General features: G+C 44.9%; 1 long non-coding RNA gene across 1 annotated transcript in view; it reads right to left on the bottom strand.

The window, feature by feature from the left end:
- The window catches only part of LOC109323459, a 25,273-nt gene extending 6,836 nt beyond the window's left edge, over positions 1 to 18,437 (bottom strand). The window contains exons 1-2 of the long non-coding RNA XR_002104677.1: positions 18,427 to 18,437; positions 18,332 to 18,335 (exon numbers count right to left, since the gene is read on the bottom strand). This is a non-coding gene — a long non-coding RNA (uncharacterized LOC109323459). The remainder of the gene's footprint in view (positions 1 to 18,331; positions 18,336 to 18,426) is intronic.
- Positions 18,438 to 18,712: the final 275 nt, after the last annotated feature.

Raw genomic sequence — 18,712 nt, forward strand, 5'->3', positions numbered from 1 at the left:
CTTTAAGAGGAGGCTAGATGAACACCTTGCTGGGGTCGTTTGACCCCACTAATCTTTCCTGCAACGGCAGGGGGTCAGACTCAATGATCTGCTCAGGTCCCTTCCAACCCTACAAACTATGAAACTATGAGATTTACTTATAGCTTCAAATGTTATTCTGGATATCAAAAAGGAAAAGTCTTAGCTTTTTGCTGGAATCTGCCAAAGTTACAAGCTGTTTATTAAAAAGGCATGAGACAAAGGTCCCTGGGTTTTGCAAATATGAAGTAATAGTCTTCATTCCTGACCTGCTTTATCTGCAGATAAAATTAATATTCAAGGACAGTGACAAGTAGTTTTGTTTTTAAAGTGTTTATGTGCCCTCACAATGTTATGTATATATAAAGGTTTTTTTCCCCCATTATGTTCCTTTCCATTGTGGTTCAATCTGTACTACACTAAGGCCTCTAATCTATTATTCAACTTGAGTTTTTGAATCTAGCAAGTAACCATTAGTCACTGAGAAAGTCAAGGCACTGGGTTTATTTAATATAACCCTTTTCAAGCTTTGTGGATTCAGCCAAAATAAATCAATTCCTGCCGGTCTGTAAAGGTACACCCAAGGGTTTATCATCTGGCAGTTTTCAGTTATTCACTTCTAAATTGTCAGTGTAGCAGCCTTAGAATATTTTAACATAACCCTGATGTTCATGGATCATGAAATGCAGATTATACTTCTAAATTCCCTTAGTCTGTATGCTAAGTCATATACAGAACATTATACCAAGACCAGAGGATAGCTTTGAGAAATGTCACTGTGAATTCACAAACACTAAGATAATTTTCTGACACTAAGTTTCCATATAGTACTTAACCATAAATATGGTGCAATGTCCAATACATAGACTATTCAAGAGAAAGCATACAAGTGCGGTTTTGCATACTTTGAACCTAATTCTCCACTGAGGTACTTCAAGTTTTTTATGTTTATAATTCATTATACAGAATTTTAGTTCATCAATGGTTGGGGAGGGAGGGGCAGGAGATTAATACATTTCTATCCAGGATGTATAAGAAGAGTGTGAGGAGGATAGAGAAGGTCAGAATGAATTCCTCTGTCCCCTTGACTACATCAAAAGAAATCCACAAGCAATATAACTCACGGAAGTCTCAGCAGCAGCAGCGGCAATCCCTCATAGTCAAGGATGATCACTCTGATGGGTCAAAAGAGCTATAAATGAGTCCACCGATGGCTAAGAAGCTAGAGCTGCAGACTCTCTGGCAAATGCTGCAGGTATTAAAGAGAGGGTCAGACCACAGATATCTTTGGCTTGTTTCCTTTTCTTCTGTTTCTGTCATTTTTCTGCCTGCAGGACAAGATGTTTTCCTCAAAGTAAGTTGAACCTTCTTTCACAAAGCATCACCCTGTCCCAAGTTATTTTTTTCCCAATTTGTGGTGTCAAGGCAACATGTCTTAGCTTGCATGACTGTAGCACTGTCATGAATGGATACAAACTGTTCAGGAAGGACAAACAAGGAGAAGAGGAGGAGGAGTTGTGCTGTGTGCAAAACAGCTGTAAAATTTAGCTTTCTTCTTGTAAAATTATGACATTTACATTTCAAAAATGGCTAACTTCTATATCTTCCATGTTTCGGGGATACAGGTTGTAGTCATATTGGTCTACAGACAAAAGGAATCAGAACTGGTTGGAGGTAATATCTTTTATTAGACAATTAGATATTTGCAAAATTCGGGCACACTCACCCCTCTTCAGGTATAGGATTATGCAAAGATTGTAAAATTTCTCCCAGGTGGAAATGAAAATTAATATTTCACAGGAAAGCTGAAGGTGTTGTTACAAGAAGCAAGCTAAATTCAACACTTTGAAACCTAAAAGCTGGCACCCTTTCTCCTGCCTTTTGTTTCAAGCCAAATTTGCATGTTCACAGAGCCACTTTTATTTCCGGCTAGGAATGGCACCAGCTGATGATGCAATCAAGAATCGCTGCCCAGCTGATTTAAAAGCCACCGGCAGGGAGGTGGAGATGGGGGCAACAATGACAGAGCCAGATGGCAAGGCTGCTCCCCAGGCTGCACCTGGGCTGCACAATCAGCTTGGCAGGTGGCTAGATAGAGACCTACTGGAAGGGTCCTGGCTTCATTAGGAGGACCTATGACCTGGCTCAGCAGCACCTTGGGAGAAGGAATCCACAGCATACATACAGGCTAGGGCATTCCATTCTTGAAAGCGCAGAGGCAGAACGGGATCTTGGAGTCATTATTGACTCCAAGATGAACAGGAGCCGCCAATGCCAGACAGCAGCCAGCCGAAGTTCCCGGTGGGGGGGATCACACCCAAAGAGGAAGCAGTTCAGGGAGCTATGCTGCCTGATATGATGGCGGAAGAGACCGCCTGAGGGGAGGAATCCAGGTGGGGTTCAATAGTAGGATTCTGGGGTCCAGTGTGGGGGCCAGTGACAATGAAAACTATAGACGCCATCTGCGAGGCTTGGGCTGCAGTGTAGGGGAGGAATGGAGCCACAGATGGATGCCCCCTGGCATCGGGGCAGGAACTGGGCAGCCTCCCGCTTATTGACATTTATTTAATTAACAAGGCGTGGTGGGTGAGAACACGGGCGGTTAGCCCAGGAACAGGTGGGCAGGCCACACTGAGATCAGCCCCGAGTAGGTCCTCCGTTACCGTGTTACAATGGACAATAAGACGGATATGAGTCAACAGTGTGCCCTTGTTGCCAAGAAGGCTAACAACATACTGGGCTACAAGAGTATGAGCGTTACCAGCAGATTGAGGGAAGTAATTATTCCACTCTATTTTGCACTGGTGAGGCCACTTCTGGATTACTGTGTCCTGTTTTGCACCCCCCCCCCCCCCCCCCACACACACACTATAAAAACGATGTGGACAAGTTTGAAGGGTGGTTCCAAAGAGGATGGAGCTAGGCTGTGGTGACAGATGACAGAACAAGGAGCAATGATCTCAAGTTGCAGCAAGGGAGGTTTAGGTTAGATATTAGGAAACATTTTCTCACTAGGAGGGTAGTGAAGCACTGGAAGTTGTTGCCTAGAAAGGTGGTTAAATCTCCATCTATGGAGGTTTTTAAGGCCCACCTTGACAAAGTCCTGGCTGAAATGATATCGTTGGGGATGGTCCTGCTTTGAGCAGGGAGTTGGATTAGATGACCTCCTGAGGTCCCCTCCTACCCCAATTTTCTATGATTCTCTAATTCTTAATGTTTGCTTTGAGGGTATCTTTGAAGTGTTCCCTTTGGCCCCCACATGTGCTTTGTCCTTGGCTGAATTGGGAGTACAGCAGTTGTTTTGGTAAACATACATCAGGCCTGAGCATACTGTGCTTTGTCCACTACAACTGATGTTGAATAATCAGTACTTCCATACTGGCAATGTTAGTGTTGGTGAGGACACTAACATTTGTGCAATGACCATCCCACTTTATGCCAAGGATCTTCCAGAGGTAGTGTGGTTAGTTAACAGCTATATATAGGCTTGCTAAGATTCAATTTTTACTCCTAAACACTGATAAACATTGACTTCATACTCACAGACTGATGAAGAAATATTTCCATCATTAATAATCAAAAAGAGAGGACAAGAACAGAAGGCAGTCAAAGGCCAAAGTATAGAAGGTCAGTCTCTTTAAAAGGAAAACAGCAGGTGGCCTAATGACTTGTCAATTAAGCAACTAGATGCTCATTCACAGGTGCTGGGAAATGGCCTGGAGGGAGATAACAGGCAATTTAAACCCCTATCCAAAGGGGAAGTGGGCAGTGTGGGTGGGGTGGGGTGTGGTGGGAGGAGTGGAGAGATGAAGCAACCTACTGGTCTTCTTGGATCTCTACATTACATTTGACCATTCTCTTATACTTGCTTGTGCTCATTTATTGTACTTTGCAAGATCTTTCATTGTAGATGTACCTTCAAGCAGTGGGCATTGCAGCAGGTGCTGCATAGTCTGAGGCTCTGTGCCAGTCATAGGTGGTTGAACCAATGGTATAGCCCCACTTCTTCATTAGTTCCTTGGAACATCCAATTCCAGTACATAAGCAGTTGAGAAATTGCCATCACTGCCATGGTTCATCAGTCCCTAACGTAAGTACTCGGCCACTGGAATGTACATTTTTTGTCAGGTATTTTCTTCAGCCTTTTGTTCCACATCTGTAGTCATGTCTTCTTGGGTGTAGCATCAAGAAGTTGTATGTTGGTGAGGAAGCTCCTGCATAACTTTAGACTTATGTGTGTTGCAGGATGGTTGTAGAGATTACTGGTGAGACTGGTTTCTAGACATTAGGTTTGAAAGAAACCTTGCAAGATCATCGGGTCCAGCCCCCTGCCCAAGAGGCAGGAAGTCAGCTAGGGTCAAAGGATCCCAGCAAGATAGGCATCCAAATGTTTCTTAAAAGTGTTCAGAGTAGGTGCTTGCATCACCTCTGGGGGGAGTCTATTCCAGGCCTTGGGGACTTGGAGAGTAAAGACGTTTTTCCTTATGTCCAGCCTAAAATGGTCTTCCAGGAGTCTATGATCATTGGACCTCATCTTCCCCTGGGGTGCCCTGGCAAACAGTCATTCTCCCAGTTCCTGATGCATACCTCTTATGTACTTATATGCTGCCACCAAGTCACCCCGAGCCTGCACTTCTCCAGGCTGAAGAGTCCCATGGCTCGCAGCCTCTCTTCATAAGGCCTGTTCTCTTGCCCTCTGATCATCTGGGTAGCTCTCCTCTGGACTCTTTCAAGCTTCTTCATGTCCTTCCTAAATTGTGGAGCCCAGATTTGGATGCAGTACTCCAGATGCAGCCTCACCAAGGCCAAGTACAGCAGGAGGATGATATTCTGGGTCTTGCTTGAGCTGCATTAGTAGATACAAGCCAGAGTTTTGTTCACTTTGCTGGCTACGGTATCACATTGGTTACTCATGTTCATCTTGTTCTCAGTCATGACCCCCAAATCTTTTTCAGGCATGGTGCTAGTGAATGTAGCATTGCCAAGCCTATAGGTGTCATGTTGGGGGGTTTTTTCCTGAGGTGGAACAACTTGCATTTCTCTGTATTGAATGCTATCAAGTTTTCATCTGACCAGCTTCGAACACCTTGAAAGCCTATCGGAGTCAACCTGGATCACCAGCCTATTCTCAAGTGTGAACACTCTTCCCAAAGTTTGGTGTCATCAGCAAACTTGGCCAGTCCATTTCTGACACCAGAGTCCAGATTGTTTATAAAGACATTAAAAAGTACAGGTCAAAGAACAGAGCCTTGGGGGACACCACTGGTCACTGAGTGCCATGTTGATTCAGTTCTATCAACTACCACTGTCTGGGTCCAACCTCAGAACCAGTTTTCCAGGCATCAGACTGTAGTGTAGCCGAGGCTGCAGTTGCCTAATTTTTCCATGAGGACATAATGGGAAACCAGGTCAAAGACTTTTTAAAAGTCCAAATATATTATATCAACCTCTTCCCCTTTGTCCAGGTGATATGTCACCTGATCATAGAAGGAAACAAAATTAGTCAGGCAAGACCTACCATTACAAACCCATCCTGGCTATCCCTCAGAATGTTGCCTTCTGTTAGGCTGTTGACAATGGTTTCTTTGATAATTTTTCCAAGGTCTTTCCAGGGATTGAAGTCACACTGATTAACCTGTAGTTTCCCGGATCTTCTTTCCTCCTTTTCTTGAAGATAGGCACTACGTTGGCCATCTTCCAATCTTCAGGTACTTCACCTGAGCATCACAAGTTCTTGAATATCCTTGCCAGTGGTCATGCTATGATGTCTGCCAGTTCCTTTAGCACTCTTGGGTGCAATCTGTCTAACCAGTGGATTTGTGGGTGTCCAGCCTCTCAAGATGATCCCTTACAAGATTTACACCAATGGCGGGCATATATTCACCCTTACCTTGGTCATCCCATATCATGTTAGGCAGAGCGGTCCCTTTTGGCTGGTGAAAACCAGATGGAAAGTAATCATTAAGTAGATTGGCTTTTTCCTAGGTGTTGTTTGTCAGCTGCCCCAATTGGTTTAGCAGGGGTCCAACGTTGCCCTTGTTTTTCTTCCAACTCCCCACATATCTAAAAAAGGACTTTTTATTGTCCTTGATTCATGTAGCTAGTTTCAGTTTGGTTGCAGCCTTGGATTTCCTAATTCACTTCATACATGTGCAGACCACTGCAGAATAGTCCTCCTTAGTGGTGTTTCCTGTTTTCCATCCTTTATAAGCCTTTCTTTTGAGACATAGGAGGTCCATGAGCTCCCTATGGAGCCAAAGGGGGTGCTGAGCCCTTTTACCACCTTTTATATAGGTTGGGATGGACTTCCCTTGTGGTTCAATTAGAAAGGATACACAATTTGGTGATTTTTTTTGCCCTTTTCATTTTCTTTGTGTCATCCCAGGGATAGAAGGTCTTTATATTTTTAAATTATTTTTAATTTTTTTTACTTTTTCATTAATGTACTACCAAATGAACAGACTGATTTAAAGCAGGTATGAGTTATTAATTTATGGATATTTATTTTTAACATTATGATATGTGATTTTATAATGTTTTAACAGTGTATTGTCATTACTAAATTGTCTGCCATCCTCACCCCTAATTTCATGCAATCCTGAAAATTTAAATCAATAAAAATCTAAGTAAATGCTTAAAAATAAACATCAATTTTAGTCACTGGAATTTTAGAAAAAATCCAATTCTACCAAGCCTAACTATATGCAAATCATCAACACATAATACTAGAGCTTATGGGTGTCATTTGGTTCTTCAAATGAGGATGCAGGTATATGGACTGTGAAGCAGGAGGAAAGGAATTCAAAAGGAGAAAGTCAACTGCTGGAGAAGGTAGGTGTTAAATGAGTGAACTGTTTATTTCATAATGTTGATATGATATGAAGCCTAGCAACTTTATGCCTAATTAATGAGTATTTTTGTGTGGGTGTACAAATATTGGAATGGATCCATTTACTTGGCTTTGCGAAAACCCAGATTGTGGCAAACTCATCTCTAAATGGTTGTATAGTGGTACAACTCAGTGGCAACACATAGGGGGTGCACGTGGGTGCACTTGCACCCCCTGAGAATGCTGGTGCACCCCCTGCCATGTCATGCTCCCTGTTTAGGCAACCAGCGGTGGGGGGGGGCAGGCAGGAGTGCCGGTGCCCTCCCTGCAAGCACCAGCCAGGGAGTGGGGCTGCCAGCAAAAGTGGCTGAACTGCTTCTGGAACTGGCCGTGAGACTTCTGGAAGTGGTGTGGTCGCTTTTTGGTGAGTGCGATTGGGCGCTGGGGGACACCCAGCCCCCTACCCCCCAGTTGGGTGGGCCCCCTGACTCAAGAGGCACCAGTTGCCCATGGTACAACCTGCCCACAGTTCCAGCTTGGGCTTGATGTGAGTAGGGCTGGCATAAGAATCTTTGCTATTCTTGGCAAATGAAATTTTGCCACCTTGTCTTTTTGTTCTGGGAAGACCTGATATTAGGCAGCTCCTTCTGCAGCATACAGAGCCCCTCAGGTTTTTCCCAGTACCCCTTGCATCTAGAAGTGTGGCATGCGGTGTGGCTGCCCTGTCCTTGAGCCTCAGGAAGCTGGGCATGGCCCCCATGCCACTGTGCCCCAACCCAAATGTAGCTTCAGTGGCAGCAGTGTCCCTTGGGAGCCTGCCCAGAGTCCCCCATGCGCTAGCAGTGGTGCAGCACTTTGCCCCTCAGAACAGCCCTGTGGTACCATGGCATACAGGGTGCTGAGTGCCCAGGCCATGGCAGCATCTGCCAGGCTGACCTGCTTGTTCTTGATTCTGTTTATGCTGTCCCTGTCTGGCACCGACCTGTGATAAAGCCTTCTCTGCTGCTGTGGTGGCATCATGCCAAGCCTGGGCCCTGCCAAATGCATGCTCTGCGTGCCCACCTAAAGAACTGCTTTTCCTTACTCCTACAATTTGCCTTCCTAGGTAGCCACCTGTGCTGCCTATATGGTTAGTTTTGCCCTGGGTGGATGCCCTCTGTCAAGAGACCCACACAAATGTGTCTGAACACAAACAATTCTTTCATTTTTGAAGTATCAAAATGTGAAAAATGAACACAAAGCTAAGCTTAGCAACTACAAAATACAACCTTATCTGAATTTGTATCTGTATTTTCAAGACCACCTCCATGTGAAAAAGTTCAGTTTGGGGGGAGAGAGAGTGAGAGCATATGGTCTTGGAGAATATGGCATTCCAACAGAATAAAAATGACAGACTTTTATTTATCCAGGTGAGATAAAGGCAGGAAATGTCCATATGATTTCATTTTCCTCTGGGCAATGGGCTTACTGTTTCTAGGAGGACTTATTGTTTTTAGAGGTGAGAATTGATTTAGTTTCTCTCACAAGGTCCCACTGTGAGGGAAAAAATGATCATTTGCCAAATTTCCCAACATCTCTTTCTTTTTTAAAAACTATTATAAGTTCACATTCCATTAAAAATGCAGCACTTCCCATCTCTGGTCTTTCAAATGTCAGCTGCCTACTGTCTTCCTTGTTACAATATTTTACAAGTGACTAATAGCAAACATTAGCTCCTTCATGTCACATTTCCTACAGAAGGTTCAAAGTACTCTATGAAGAAAGGGAACAGTAATTATCCCCCTTTTACAGACAAGGAAACAGAAGCCCCAAGGGATGAAGTAAGTTGCCCAAACTGGTTGTGCAAATCAGAAGTAGTCAGGAACAGAACCCATACATCCCATTTGCTACAAGAGAATTGCAACAAAAGAATTGCTCTAGTATTTTCTTTGCAACAGAAGAAATGCTCTACTATTTTTCTGTAGTAAAAAAAAATAGTCAAAAGTAAGAGCTTGTATTTTTTGAGAGGGGCCTTGAGTCTAATGAGGGCTGCTTTGAAACTAAAAAAGTTGAGAACCTCTTCATTAGACAGTGCTGCCTCACTTTCAGTAGCTTATGGCATGGCCAAGCATGCAGTAGAAGGGAAAGAAGGAGGATTTGGGTGTAATAGGCACTCACTGGACCTGCCTCTGCACTAAGGCATGGGTGGCAAGGTTACAACCAAGCCAGTCAGCCCCATGCTGACCAGAGGAGCCCCCCTGAATGGCCCAGAGGCCAGGGGCAACAGGCCAAAAATAGGCTGGAAAATGAAGACAGGAGGAGCACCTGCTGGGACACCAGAAACGGCTCTGGCTGCTCTCTCCTCCACTGGAGCACCCAGGGAAGAGCTGCACACTCTCCCCCTGCAGCAGCACACAAGGAGGCAGCAGATGACCCCACACTTCTAGGAAGATGTGGACAGGTTGGAATGAGTCCAGTAGAAAAAAACAAAAATAATTAGAGGGCTGGGAAGCATGACTTACAAGGAAAGGCTTAAAGAGTTGGTTATTTAAGAGAAGAGAAGACTGGGGGGAAGTGGTGATTTGATAACAATCTTCAAATACTTGAAGGGTAAACCTTAAGAGGATAAAGATTGACTTTTCTCTGTAGCATAGAGGATAGGACTAGGAGTAATGGCCTTAAAATGAAGCAGAGGAAATTTAGGATGGAGATTAGGAGGAACTTTCTGACTATGAGGGAGGTCAAGCATTGGAACAGGCTACCTAAATGAACTGTGTAATCTTCAGCCCTTAACATTTTCAGGTATAGGTTGGGCCGTTACTTGATTGGGATGGTTTAGACAGAGATGACCAGGTGCCTGAACTAGATGACCTTGTGAGGTTGTTTTCAGTCTACTTTGCTATGACCCTATAGCTACACTTCCCATGACTGGTGCAGTTCAAACTATGAAAGATCAGAGTGTGTCATGAAGGCACAGTCCAGCATTGGTTATGATGTGGAGCTCCAAGGCTTAATAACTATTTAAAAAAAAACATAATCTACAGCAGGGGTGGGCAAAATGTGGCCTGCGGGCCAGATGTGGCTCGCCAGGCCATTCTATCCAGCCCACGGGACCCCTAAAAAATTTAGAAAATTAATATTAATGTGCCCCTGGCTGCCTGTTATGTGGTCCTTGATGGCTTGCCAAAACTCAGTAAGCGGCCCTCCACTGAAAATAATTGCCCACCCCGATAAAGTGGCAAAAAAAAGCCTTTTTAACTATTACCCAATATTGATTTATTGACAAAGTACCCCAGTGTTTCTGGTGTTTCAAACACATTTGTAGATTGCTATAATCACAATATAATCATTTTAGTTATGAGGATCAAACACTTACTGCTGAACAACTTTCCTAAATGATCAGTCATAATGTTGCACTTAAGTCTATAATAGGAGTTTTGTACCTGCCTCAATAGAAAACAAATTAGTAAATGTTTAAAAAAGGAAAACCACCTATTATTCCGAGACAGCACATTATCTTAAATCCCCAATTTTACTATTTTGCTGGACGAGGAGTCTGAAGTATGCATAACAGATCACATAAATACAAAACATAAAGAATAACTGAAAGCAATTACATTATTGAACACAACATTTTAATATGTCACTGTTTTGCACATGTACCCATATACCATAAAAATAAAATAGTCCAAAACAGCACATACAAGAAGGCTTTATCTGATTCCAATTACGACAAGGCACCCAAATATCACAGAAAAAAACAAAATTATTATACTGTATAATATACTTATTGTACTGTATTGATTATTCAGTATTTACTTTATGCAGTATATCTTTATTTTAATCCCTTGCATTTTTTGCAGGTTTTCCAGTACCAAATTCAAACCTAGTTTTGTTTTAAAGCATGTGGACTGTAAAACTGTGTAGGTTCTGGAACTTCAAATGAACTGTTAGGTGACACTCTGGGGGGCGTGCTGAAGGAGATAGGTGCACAGTGGTATTCTCTTCTGTCCTACCAGTGAGCAGATGTGGAAGATGGCATGAGATGTGCATCACAGAGACCAACTGGTGGCTTTGGGAATGGTGTCTTGAGGTGGGCTTTGGCTTCCTTGACAATGACCCGCACATCACGATAAGAGACCTGCGGATGAGATAGGCTCCACCTTTCCCCTAAAGGTAAGCTTGTGTTCTCTTCTAGGTTGGCGGATCTCCTCTGGTGGGCTTTAAACTAGGCTCACTGGGGGAAGGGGAAGACGAGGACGGAGGAAGCCTTGGACCGCTAAACCAAGCAGCACCCACAAATACAGCCCAGTCTAGACTGATAAGCAGAACATATACACAGGTAAGCAACAGGAGCCAGAGCAATGCTGAGATTAGGGGGCCAGTGCACACATCCTCAGGAGGCCTCAAATGCCTCTACACAAACCCTCATAGTATGGGAAACAAGCAAGAGGAACTTATCCTCCTGCTAGCTGACACCAACCCAGACACAGTGGGGCTCACTGAAATGTGGTGAGACCAATGCATGACTGGGTGGTGAATATCAAGGGCTATAGACTGTACAGGAGGGACAGGACAGGGAGGAAAGGCGAGGGGTGTGGCGCTCTACATTAAGGAGGGATACTAGCACAGAGTCAGAGGAAGGGCACACTGAAGTGCTTTGGATTAGAATACAAGGCAGTCGAGGGGAAAGGGACTTAACGGTGGGGATCTACTACAGACCATCCAACCAAGGGGAAGAGCTAGACCAGGAATTCTTAAGTCAGCTCACAGAGATAGTTAAGTCAAAGGACAGGGTCATCATGGGTGACCTGAACTTTCCAGACATCTCCTGGGAAGAGCAGTCAGCCAGGTCTGACTGCTCACATGGGTTCCTAGCCAAAATGCAGGACCTCCATCTAACCCAGGAGGAGAACAGCCACACCAGGGAAGACACCTTGTTGGACCCGGTGCTGGCCATGGGTGACAACCTGGTGAGGGGGTTGCGGGTGCTCAACCACCTAGGTGACAGTGATCATCGCATGCCGGAATTCACCATCCAGCGCAAGGTGGCAAAGGCCTGCAGCAAGGCAGCAGACCTAGATTTCAGGAGGGCAGACTTCAATGAGCTAAGGAGAATAGTCGGGGAAGCACTGAGGTCCCAGAGGGGAGGGAAGCCAGGTGTCCAAGAAGAGTGGTTGCTTCTTAAGGAGATGATCCTCCAAGCCCAAAGGGAGGTAATCCCAACATGAATCAAAGGGAGCAGGAGGGCGCAAAAGCCCCCATGGCTCACCAAAAGCATCCAGGAATGTCTTCTAGCTAAAAGGGAGGGGTACACCCAATGGAAGGGAGGGGCCATCACCAGGGAGGACCTTACTGCGGTTGCTAGAGGATGCAGAGGGGCAGTCAGGAAGGCCAAGCCGGAGATGGAACTGGGACTAGCTACCCAGAACAAGGACAACAAGAAATCCTTTTTTAAATATATAGGGGGCGTAAAGAAGGTACTGGGTAAAGTGGGGCCCCTGCAAGACACGTTGGGAAATTTGGTAGTCACACCAGATGACAATGCTAACCTAATTAATGACTTCTTTGCCTCCATTTTCCTGACCAGGGACCAGATCAGCCCCCCCACTAAACCCTCCTCAGGCCCCAGAGGAGGTGCACCTAGGCCAAGGTCAGTGAGGATCTTGTCAGGGAACTTCTAGAGGGACTGGATGTATTTAAATCTCCACCCCAGAGTGCTGAGGGAATTAGCTGAGATCATTGCGGGACCCCTGGCACGGCTTTACAAGTACTCGTGGTGCTCTGGTGTTGTGCCAGAGGACTTGAAGAGGGCCAAAGCGCTTCCCATCTTCAAAAAAAGGAAACTATAAGCCAGTTAGTCTTACCTCTATCCTGGGTAAGCTTTTTGAGAGAATTATTCTGGCATATGTCCACGAGGGGCCCCCAGGGGAGATTACGCTTAGTGGCAACCAACACGGGTTCATTACAAGCAGGTCCTGTCAGACCAACCTGGTGGCCTTCTACGACAAGGTCACCAAATCCTTAGATGCAGGGGTAGCAGTGGACGTAGACTTTCTGTACTTTCGGAAGGCCTTCGACACTGTCTTTCACCCCATTCTCATTAAAAAACTGGGGGACTGTAGTGTTGACACCTACACAGTCAAATGGATCGCCAACTGGCTGGAGGGCTGCACCCAGAGGGTGGTGGTAGAAGGGTTATTTACGACCTGGAGGGATGTGGGCAGTGGGGTCCCGCAGGGCTCAGGCCTCAGGCCCGCACTGTTCAACATCTTCATCAGTGACTTGGACGAGGAGGTAAAAAGCACCCTGTTCAAATTTGCTGATGACACTAAGATATGGGGGGATGTGGGCATGCTAGAAGGAAGGAAGAGGCTACAATTGGACCTAGACGGGTTACAGGAGTGGGCAGATGAGAACAGGATGGGTTTCAACACTGACAAGTGCAAGGCGATGCACCTGGGGAGGAAGAACCAGCCCCATACCTACAGGCTGGGGAACTCCCTTCTCATCAGTGCAAAGGCAGAAAAGGATCTTGGAGTCATCATTGATGCCAAGTTGAACATGAGCCGGCAGTGTGGGGATGCAATCAGGAAGTCCAACCGTACCTTGTCAGGCATCCACCGATGCATCTCAGGCAGATCCAAGGAGGTGATACTCCCCGTCTATGTGGCACTGGTCAGGCCACAGCTGAAGCACTGCATCCAGTTCTGGGCACCACACTTCAAGAGGGATGTGGACAACATGGAGAGGGTCCAGAGGAGGGCCATGTGCATGATCAGGGGGCAGCAGGGCAGGCCCTATGAGGAGAGGCTACGGGACCTGAACCTGTTCAGCCTCCACAAGAGAAGGCTGAGTGGGGATTCTAGTGGCCTGTTACAAACTAGTCAGAGGGGACCAGCAGCCATTGGGGGAGTCCCTGTTCCCCCGAGCACTACCAGAAGTGACTAGAAATAACGGTCACAAGCTGGAAGAGGGTAGATTCAGACTAGACATCAGGAGGCGCTACTTCACGATCAGGGTGGCTAGGATCTGGAACCAACTTCCAAGCGAAGTGGTGCTGGCTCCTAGCCTGGGGGTCTTTAAGACAAGGCTTCACAATCACCTTGCCGGAGTCGTTTGACCCCAGTATTCTTTCCTGCCATGGCAGGGGTCGGACTTGATGATCTGCTGAGGTCCCTTCCGATCCTACTAACTATGAAACTATGACTACTCCCATTCACAAATCAGATGCACGCTGCATTTTTAAGGGTGGATATTTGTTGCAATGAATCAATTAAAACCTCTTCTGACACATTAAATGTGTGTTCCTAGACCTGTTTCACAGGTTTCGCAGGAGGGAAAATAACAACATGTGACAGCACCTAGGAGCCAAATGTACAAGAGAAGATCAGAGGTTTGCATGAGTAAGCTTCGCTTTCCAAAATACTTTTTGAAACACTATTCAACGAACTGTAGAAATATCCAACACAGAGCACTATGGTGGAGCAAGAGATTTTACAATCCTGTGGTTATCCTGCAGAAAAATGTAAGTGTGAAAAATTTGATTTTTGATAAGAAATGGAGAAAATGGAAGAAAAAAATCTAGCTATTGTAGTTGTGAACGTATGGGAAGTAGTGAAGACATCTTCAAATAAATAAATACAGAAGCAATTAGCTTTACCTTTATCGACTTGTAGGCTTGATGGGCAAAAGAGAAGTGCTCTTACCTGAAGGACTCTTCTATGATGCATTTTGAAAGTTTTTAAATGTAAAACTTGCTGCTGTTATTTGGAAACTTTATTTATGATATTAACTGCTTCAGTATTGGAGACATGAACAGTGAGTTTTTGTTACCTTGAAATAACTTGCATAATAGACTGAAGCGCTGGGAAAGCATTTTCTAGCAAGACCGGGCATGAAAAATACAATATGCAAAGAATTTTTCTTATGTTGTCGGGGAGCTTTCTATCCCTTTGTCCAAATATCAGGTGAGGGTTATCAGCACTGTCTTAAATTCAGCCAGGAAACAGAAGTGAACTGTCACTAAGCTTCACTGCCAATTTAATATTTATTTTAATACAGGAAAATGAAACAGTAAATGAATAAAATACCACTTTTTTTTCTTGTTTCTGGAGGAGGAAACATACTGTGGGGGGCTGTTTGTTTTTGTTTTGTTTAGTTTTCTCGGTGGTGGTGGCAGTGTTGTTAAGGAGTTATCCACTTTTGGACAAAAGCAAACATAATTTTAGGTACCGTTGACTAAAAAAGTAGCAGAAAACCAAAAATGTAGGAAACTAATTACTAATGGGTATGGGTTGAATAAGTCTAAAATGGAGCTGTTTAAACAAAATCTTAAAGAAGGGTAGAATTTGGAACTGATATGCCCATAAACTTTTTGGATGCCCTGCCAAAGTGAAGCCTCAAAATCAAGGCAGTTCCCTCCTCCTGAATATAGGGCATGCTAACTTTTAAGTGACTTGGCATCCTTGTTTTGGCAACTTAAGATTTGATCGCATGTTATCGCCTCAGATTTGATTCTAGTAAAAGGACTGATTTTCATCTGAAAATGAAGATGTAGTTTGCTAAATGTTCTACAGGGTTTTCCAGATACATAGAAGAATTTTTTTTGAGTGATTAACAAGATAGTAGAGCCTGATCTCCGTGAAAACAATGAATCTCCACGAGTTAAAATTTATTTTCTATTTTGTCCTCTATATTCTGTACACTCCTTTTTTTTACATGAAGGAGAACACAAGATTGAAGAGAAGAGGGCAGCTTTGTTTCTTTCTCCCACTGTTTATTTCCTACCTGAGAGGATGCTTGCGGTGTGGCTCCCCTGAAAGAAACATGCCAGTGAGCTGAAAAAATAAAAACCCACTCCCTCCTCATACACATGACTGATGGTAATAGAGGTCCTGATGGGAAAGACCTAGCACCAGACCCTCAGTACTTCAGCACCAATCAGCACAAATTGGCTGTGAAATTGGATTCCTGAAAATTATCTCTGAATATCAAAGAATCAAGCTGTTCCCCATATATCTACCCCCTGTGTAGCAGTGGGGGCTGTTGCAAGGGAAGTATGGTCAAAACACAGCTACTCCCAGCTGCCAAAACAGCTTCCTCAGAGCAGCGGGGAGCAACTTAGCATGTAACACCTGGGGTGCGCTGAAATGTTCTAGGGGATCAAACCACTTCTGGCTGCTTCCTCGCAGGCCTCAAGAGTGGGGAGTTACAAGGGTAGCATTAATCCTCCTTTGCTGTCCAGATTGGTTCTGCACTGGGCCTTGCTTGCTTGGCAGAGGAACTATACCCTAGGAGGATTTTGATGTCAAATGACTGCAATGGACATTTTCTAAAATCCTTAAGGGATGCCAAGAACTGTGGTATTTGTGGCATGGAACAGTAATGCTTTGTTTTGTCTGCAAAGTGCTTTTTTTCTATTCCAATGAAACCTGTGTGCAGGGGCAAGCAGTCATTTTATTTTCAGATTTGTTGCAGCTTGTGTGACAGAAATGAAGTATACATAGTGCTTGTTTGTGGTGAGCTTAATTGTGTTCTCAATCTAAAATAACAGCAATATTGGACTGAAATCATACAACTGCTTTTTATAGACTATATATGGTCAGTGAAACTATTAAATTATTCTTCTTCACATAGTTTGTAGAACTTGGTAGTGTGTGTGGGTGCATCTATACATGCTATTAGTGAGATGCAATAAACTGTGGTGCACTTTGCACCACTCGTGTGCTTCCAGGCACAGCATTTATATGTGCACCTGGAACCATAGAAGTCTCAGCCAGAGTGGAGCAGCCACAGACTGGCAGAAAGTCCTGGGGGTATGCCCCAGGCTCTGGGTGGTGGCAGAGGGCAGCAAAGTGGCCAGCTGGGGCAAAAGGGTGCTTCAGCATGGGGCTAGCTTGGAAGCAGCCCCCACACTTTAGCACCCTCGTGTCCTAACTAGCCCCTGTCACAGCCTACACGTTTGATCACATGCAAATACTCTGCCCTAAGATAGTATTGTCCCTGACAGACTATGGCAGAGTTAATTCCTGTGCCTTAATACCAGTGCACATATAGACTGTGGCACTTTAGTGTGGATCTAATTAGTCTACTCCACAGTAAACCGCACATGTAGATGCACCCAGTGTATGTGTGTGTTTTCTGCCTCAGTTTTGACACCAAACTGAATCAGTACTTCATGCAAGAAAAAGCTTATTACAACTTGCTGTGTAGAATCAGCAGCAGATTGATAAAAGACTATTTTTAGCAAGGCTCTGTGAAAGGGAGTGAACTGAATACAGGAATGAAGGCTTGTATTCAGCACAGCGAAGAAAATCAGGCCTATGATGCTCACAGAGATGTGAGTCAGGAGTACCATGCTTTGAAGTCAGTGCAGTATGCTTGTTAAAACGTGAGCAAGTGGGAGGAGAATCAGCCTTAGTGAATTCACAGTCTCATTAAAAGGTTATAAAAGAGGGTGTGCATCTTTGATACAGAAGTTGAAAAGCAATCCCAGTCCACCTAGGCAGCTTGCAGTACTTCTGAGCCATCTTACCTGATATAGCAACACACACAAAGTTAAGTGCTTTGCTAGACTCGGCTAAACTTTGCAGAGCTGAGCCCATAAATGAAAAAAAAGCAGGCATGGCAAAGAGGATACTTCTGTTGTGGCCCAATAACTGTATTAAGTCTTTAGCAGTGTGCAGCTATGCAGCAGGATTTTTATGTGTAAGGTTAGTGGTATAAGGCACTTCAGACAAAAATTTCCTCCCAGCAGTGCTGACAGAGAAGAGAAACAGTCTTTGTTGTGGAGCTTAAAGAGGGTTACCAATAACTAGTGGAAAACTCAAAATCAAACAGTCTGAAATACAGGGTCTACCTACTACTGACCATGCGTTTCCAAGTGTATTCTTTTTACCACCTTTTAGCTAAGTACAGACAGTCAAAAAGCCCAAGGTGGAATCAATTAAATCTATACAAGTTTTTCTAAGCTGAAAGCTTGAACTGATACCAAACTGAACTGATTTTCAGTCTTCCCTTGGCCAAGGCAGGCAAATGCCTGCACTGACCACTGCCAGAACACCTCCCAGCTCCCCCAAGCTGGGAACACAAGGGCCCTGCCACCGCACCAGCCCCCAGCCTGTCAAGTGCAAAAGGCAGGCAGGAGGGGAATGGACCCCCACTCTGGCCTGCCCCCCCACCCCCCCAGCAGGGGTCAGCTATGGGGGAAGCCCCAAAGTGCAGGTTTTCCCTCCCCACTCTCCTCGCAGCCCAACTTCATTGACTAGGAACATGAGGGCCCCTTTGCCAGACCCTGGCCTATCAACTGTGGGGAGAGAGAGGAGGAATGGACCCACTCCAGGCCCACCCCTGCAGTTTTCCCAGCCAGCAATGCCAGGCTGAGAGCGGAGGGGAGAGGGAAAACCCATGCCTGGGGGCTTTCCTCCCAATTGCTTGTCAGACCCCGGCTAAGGGAGGCGGGGCTGGAGTGGCAGTCAATTTGCCACTCCCTCTGCTGCCCACAGTCCTGGCTGGGGAGCAGAGGCTTTGGTGCTTCAGCTTTATGGTGATTAGGGAGCCGGCCACCCAGCTCAGGTGGAGCTAACAACGGGGGCCACAAAGCTTGCTGGTATGCTGGAGGACTATGACTTAACTTGATTTGCTATAGGATCTAGGACTGAAGTTGGACAGGATGGTTTACCCTAAATAAGTCAAGTCTGATATTATATCCATCCGGTTTTATGTTAAACTGGTTTCAGCCAATTTGAAATCAGTTTATGTGCACTGAACATAGAATCACAGAATCATAAAAAAGAAGGGTTGGAAGTCCAACCAAGTCATCTAGTCCAACCACCGGCTCAAAGCAGAACCATCTGCAACTAGATCATCCCAGCCAAGGCTTTG

This window comes from Crocodylus porosus, unplaced genomic scaffold, assembly GCF_001723895.1.
Source record: "Crocodylus porosus isolate Cpor-Errol unplaced genomic scaffold, CroPor_comp1, whole genome shotgun sequence".
NCBI classification, from domain to species: Eukaryota; Metazoa; Chordata; order Crocodylia; family Crocodylidae; genus Crocodylus; species Crocodylus porosus.